Consider the following 6841-nt stretch of genomic DNA (forward strand, 5'->3'; position numbering starts at 1 on the left):
GCTAAAACGACTACCAAGGTCCAGTGACCTTGTGACTGCTACCCGTAGGGAACTACACAGGGATCTAGTGAAGGGGCCGCCGACGACCCGCTATGTGCGCGTTTGGGGTGGCAGCAGAGTGAGATCCGCTCCGCGTGGAGCTAGGCGCCAGGTTCGAGTCATCTGAACAATTCGGAGTTCTCTCTGACATGGCGATTGGCCCGAAATGCACTTCCACTCAACAACATACAATGCAGTTCCGGGTTTTTGGAGTCGCCTAATTGTCCCCGTTGTGGGACAACGACCGTAGAAACTACTGATCACGCTTTCTTCGATTGCCGCGAACTCCGCCAGTACTGGTCGTATGTCAGCGGAGTGACGGCTCGCATCGATCCTGAGCATCCTAGCCCAATTAGTGTATCCAATGTTGTGGACAAGCTGAGGCCGCCATGGGACCGGGAAAGACAAATGGTCTACGTTACGATCCTGGCCGTGGCCAGAATGGTGATTTGGACGTCGCGTCTGCAAGGTTGCCGGGGGGTGTTATCTTTTTCTGATCAAGATCTGATCGCTTTCTTTAAACACCAACTACGGGTGAAGATCAGATGTGATAGAAGAAGGCTGCATCGCGCGGCATTTGACAGAAGATGGATACATGTGGCAAGTCTGTGTGTACGAAGACGAGCCAAATTTGAATACGTGTTCCCCGCCTAGGCGTGGAATGCGCAGTTCTGTCAAGTAAAATTAAACCAGTAGCCTCTCAGCTAGCTGAGTGTGTGTTCCATCCCTCTCCGATTAGGAAGCCTCCAAGATCCCCATCCCCTCTTACCTGCAATTTTTGTTTTCACCCCTTCCTCTAAATTTTACCCATCTTGGAGAGAAAGAAATACAAACTAACCCCCATCCCTTACCCACAAAATTTTCTTTTCTCCATTCACCCCCATCTAGAGGGCATTCCCACCTAGAGACTGACCCGCAGAAGCGAGGTTCCTTTTACAAACCTAGTGGAACGGGCAGTCTATCAACTAGACGGGGTTGGGAGGGTCCTACTAATCACCTTTTTCTTTTTTTTTTTCCCCGCCCTCGACACAAATGAATTATTGTACCATTTTGTTATCTTTTTTGTTTTTACACGTCAATAAAAATGTTTTAAAAATTGGGAGTTAAGTAGGACGTCCCCCAATATGAAAGGGTGAATGCGGTATTATGGTGAAAGAAGATACTAGCTGGGAGAAACTTTTGATTTTGTTTAGTTCTGGAGTGACAAGGATGACCAACGACCCCCACAATCCCCCCTTTTGAGTTGGCCATGTGCCTAAGTTTTTTGTTCATCGTTGATTTTGACTGTATTTTTAACATGAATAAAAGATTTAATATCTCAAAGTGTAGTGTCTGTTCCGGCAGATGCTGCAAGCAGGAAGCATATGTGGGGGCAACCCCACATATGAGACCTTTGTCAATGTAGGGGCGACCCTTTATACCAATTCTCACTATCGAGCTCCCTTACTCTCCGGGGAGTTGGTCCCCATTTCCGCTTCACTCCTCACATTAAAAATCGGCCTTGTGCCTAATTTACTCGGTGAGGGGGCATACACACACACACACAGCATAATCACGTTGACACACCGGTTCCCGTTAGATCACCGAAGTTAAGCAACGTTGAGCCTGGCTAATACGAGATGGGTGACCATTTGAGAATTCTAGGCGCTGTATGTGCTTTCCGCTTATCTCGGCATTGTTTCCAGTCGTCCTGAACCTCCGTTTGCCACTGGTATTCAACAATGTTCACTCGTGTGGTTGAAGATTGCGCAACTCTTGCCACAAAAATTTCACGCGTAGGCATCCTTACTGTGGGCATCCATAGTCTGTCAAGACTGAAGGAAGCCTTTTTGTTTTATATATATATATATATATATATATATATATATATATATATATAGCAGAAGTACCCGTCGTTGACTGGGTTCAAAAACAGCCTACAGAAAATGGACTGTGATTGATGAAAGTATGATAGGTTATGAAAAGGAATGGGTTGTAAAGAGATAGGTTTTGATACTCAAAAATTTTACCCTAAGCAAAATATGATGAAAGTAAAGATAATTTTCGCGAAAACATATTTTTTATATCAACTTTGTTTCCATTCGTAGCCAAGAGCGACCAACAAGATGATGTTTCCATACAAAGAGAAAATTTTATAGATATAATAATATGAATATACAAGAAATAAATGTTACCATAGTCATAAAAGTTACTTTTATTGTAGAAAAGTTTATTGGTTTGTATTTTAAAGTAGTTTGTAAAAAAAATTATGTTTTTTAATTCACGAACCGGTTTTTAAAAAATCAAAATAGCAGCGACTTTGAAATGGAGAGCCCCGTTTTCAATTTGAAGGAGGGACACCTGTGCGTTCTGTGTTAACAATTTAAGAGAGTTTCGTCAACGTAAAGAATATTTATAAACATATTTTAATGTTTTCCTTTATTTTGTGCTTGAGGAATATTCGATCGATTGCATGTGGAGTTTATAAAAAAATTAATTTAACTAGTAATCGCCTCAAATTTCGTTTTAATTTCGGTTCGCTGAAATTATTTCGAGTAAAGAGCATTAAAAACTCTTTCAAAACAAAAAAAACATGAACTGAACTTTTATTGACTATGGTAACATTTATTTCTTGTATATTTATTTTTTAGAGTAGTCGTTTGTTGGCGTTTCTGCTAAACACTCTTACTAAATAATATCGACAAAATATCTAAAAACAAAGAAACAAAAACAGTTTTTAAAAATAATGAAGCTTTACTTACTTTAGTAAAATAATCTGAAACAGCAAAATGCGATATTAAAAAAAGTAAACACGTAATTACTTTAGTTTTTTAAAGCAAATAATCGATATAAATATGAATAAGAAGAAAATGGCGCCCTTTTCAAGCAGAACAGCTTCGTTTCAGTTCTACAGTATTGAACGGTGTATTATTTCGCCGTCGGATTAATGGTGACACTATTGTAATGTAAAGAACACGCAGAAAGGGGTGTAATCAACTGAATTCCTTCTAGTACACTGACAAAAAGCTATAAATAGATATATAAATAAAAATAAAAAGGTTATGCAAATGTCCTAAAATTACACGTAATCACGTGAGCAGGACTTTTTCCTTCTTTTGACACGATAACAAGTAACGTTCTTATTTTTTTTATTATTTATCTATTTATCTATTTTCGAAAGAGTGCCACGTGCAAATGGAGAAGGAAAAAACAGAGTTATGCAAAATTTGTGTCGAGAATTGTCTAAAGTTCAGACTTTTTTTTTTGGCTTTCACTTTAATAAGAACGTGGATTCATGAGGTGAATTTATTCGACACAATATGATTCAACTAAAAAACAAAAATAAAAGCTAACGTGAATTAAGATTAAAGTTAAGGTGTTATTGTGGATGCTCACCCCTTTTAAAAAAACCTTTTAAACTTTGTGACATATTTACATTCTATGGATGTCAGGCGCGAACGAACACCCCATAATTTGTATTATACCATATTTCTTCAAACTGAAACATAATTATCAAAGTATACTTACACAAATAGATATGAAAAGTCTTTATTAAAGTGTGTGCCATATTTTCATCGAGTACAGGCGCAAATGCAGACCCCACAATCTTATTATACCATCCCTATTAAAGTTTAAACATACTTATCAAAGTATTCCTTTGTACATCTTTATCAAAAACCCTTTTAAACGTTTTTTTTTTCAGTTTTTATTTCCATACTTTGGGGGCCAGGCGCGAACGCGGACCCCATAATTTTATGAACCACCGTTCTGCCAGATCAAACATACCCATTTCTGATCCTCGATACATCTTCAATCATTATATGTAATCAGTTTTTAAAAATAGTCAACCATATAGTGATCAGACTCACATTTTTAAAAATAGCCTGTACCATATCACAATTAAATATTAGTAAGAAGACATTAATTGCTAGAATAAAATAAGAAATAGAATAGAAAGAACCATGATTTGGTATACTCCGCTAAATAATCAATAATGTTGACCTTTGACCTTAAATAGAAGACATACTCTGATTCATTCCCACAATCACTGGGAACATGATCGGATCATTCTCCCACTCCAGTAAGTATCTCACTCTCGACGCAATCCTATACCTCTATAAGAGGCAGCTGCGTCCTAAAATGGAATACTGTTGCCACATCTGAGGAAGGGGGCTCCTGTAAGAACTTTCCTGCTTGAATGGGATAAAAAAAAACTGTCTTCAAAAGGTAATGGACGAGGATATTTCCCCCTCCCCAACTCTTCTTTCACACAGCTGAAATGTTGCGTGGCTTTCGCTGCTGCTCGATCCCTACCTTTGTGGTAGGTACTCGACTGTTCCAATCTATGCTGCTTTACTGTAAAACATTCACAAATAATACTCATCTTTTTAGGTATTAGACCGGAAATCTATTATATGATTTAGTAAATTTAAGATAGGGAATGGGGCAGTCGATGTTGTTTTGTTTTTTCTGAAAATAATTTTGCCAGTGGCGATGTCTTAAACCTATATGACGCCATAAACTTATAATAATAATAATAAATATTGATAATTTTGTGGGGATTCATTCATGCGCAAGATATGAACTTTTCAAAACCATATAAATAGATGGAGAGGTACTGACACTCGGTATCGCAACTTGGCAACGAGGAACTCGGGGACGAATAACTCAAATTTAAAAAAGAACTATTAAAAATGTTTCGTTCAGATCAATAAAGAAAAAAGATATGATTCTAGTAATTACACACCAAAGTTATCGGGCACTGTCAACGATCAAAATATTCTTTCAACTGGTCTACGTAGATAAGAGAAAAATGTTTCAACTGACAGTGCGAAAAATGATAATAATCGTTTTGTCAGACACTGCAAAAAGTTTTCTGAACTATACTCAAAGATATTTGTATTTAAAACTAAAGACAGTAAGACGTTAAGAGCGTTTTTCTCCAATTAAATAGTTATCGATTCCCAGAGAAAAAAGGTAAACTAAACCTACAGTGGTAAACTGTTACATTGCAGTGTTTTTTTTGAGTAAGTACAGTTCACTTTTATAAAATAAAAGTATTTAAGTTGACTTTTATTATTAATAATTATTTTATTATAAAAAAATTATTATTTTATAATTCATAAATTATTTTTTATAAATTTTTTTTAATTATCTTAAGAATATTCCAACACAACAACAATAACAAAAATTACAAACATAACATATCTTTCATTAACAAAAACTATAGAAGCACCATCCGTTACAGCAGCAAGAACTACAAAAATAGAACTAGAAAGTATGAGGAGCTTTTCAACGTCGATTTCGAAAATTGTTCTGATGCGAAAATAATTTGTCTGCTTTTAGAGAAGCTAAGAACTTACATTCTACCTTAACAAAATACGAATTCGAGGAAACTCTTGATTTACTATCAGAATTTTCAGTTCCAATACATCACTTTTTGATATAAGACGGAAGTGTTTAATTTGGCTATGTGGGTTGAAGAATATTTAGCATTTGCGTGCGAAGCTATTATAATAACAGGGGAATTGACGTAGCATAAATAAGGAAAGTGAAGTATACATATAAGATTGACTCCTCCAAAAAAAAAAGAAATGCTTATTTGTCCAAACACATTCTTGGTATAAAGCAAAAATTATTTCCCTAAAAAGAAAAGGGAGAATGGGTACTCACATTTTCAAAACAAGGGGACTATTCAGAAATAAAAGAAAGTATCCCCAATGCGATGTAAACTATGCAAAGAATTATACTGGCAATAATTTTGTCGTTTTTTTTTTTTTTTAAATAAAACGTATTAACATTTTGGCAAGCTTGGTCATAAAATATCGCATTGTAGAATCAGACAGAACTAAAAAATAGAATCTAACAAAATCTAAGGAACAAACAGGAGAATATTTACGTTGTTGTTTAAAGTTAAGAGAAAGGAAAACAGAGTCTTATCGTGTATGTGCGTCGGGCGGGTTCAGGCGGGGTCGGGCGAGAAAAAAAGATCAAAGATGGCGTCCGTAGTGTTATGAATGGTGGTCTTGTACAGCCTCGTGGAATCACACCGCACACATGCAAATGAAGGGAATTAAAAGCTGTATAAAAGGAGCTCGAGTAGAGAAGTACGGGAGAGAATCCGTATTTTTGACGATTTTCGGTGCTAATCATATAAATTAAAGTACGCGGAAAAAATTTAACACACCGACCTTGCAGATAACACGTAAATTAGTCCGCGCGGTGACTGGCAATAAGATTAAGTGTACTAGATAATTATATTTATCAGTAAATTTGAACCGGACTCTCAAAAATTGAAGGTGTTCGTTCAAAAATAATTTCAAAGCCTCTTCCGGTTTTAAACTAATTTATCAGCAGGCTTTTTTTTATTTTGAAATATGTAAGCTGAAAAAAAAAAAACAAAGAAACGAACCCGTACTGTACGAAATCCCTTCGAAAAAAAGCTGTTTATACAAAACAACTAAAGTTTTTTTTCAAATGAACTGCATACAGCAAATTAAGGAATACATTATATCTCATATAATTCGATGATACGTTAAGAAATAACGAAGCAACAATTAAAAGCGATAAAGAAATAAAAGCGTCACAGAGTCTCAAAAAAGATCTTTTGTTTAAACGCAAACAAAAAACAGTTTAATCGAATACCCATCCGACACGCAATGAGAATTGACATACATGAAGATGCTTTGACTATAGCAGCTTCTTACTTTTCCGTTACTTTGTATACACATAAAATTACCGAAACAACTGAAATGCGGAACGAAGTTGCAATGTTATTCGGAAACAAACACATGACTTTACTAAAGAAACGCAGACCTTTAAT

General features: G+C 36.0%; 1 pseudogene; it reads left to right on the top strand.

The window, feature by feature from the left end:
• Positions 1–1578: 1578 nt before the first annotated feature.
• Positions 1579–1695, top strand: LOC145244247 (5S ribosomal RNA; annotated as a pseudogene).
• The last annotated feature ends 5146 nt before the right edge of the window (positions 1696–6841 follow it).

Source organism: Euprymna scolopes, chromosome 22, assembly GCF_053919585.1.
Source record: "Euprymna scolopes isolate OS-2025 chromosome 22, ASM5391958v1, whole genome shotgun sequence".
Taxonomy (NCBI): domain Eukaryota; kingdom Metazoa; phylum Mollusca; class Cephalopoda; order Sepiida; family Sepiolidae; genus Euprymna; species Euprymna scolopes.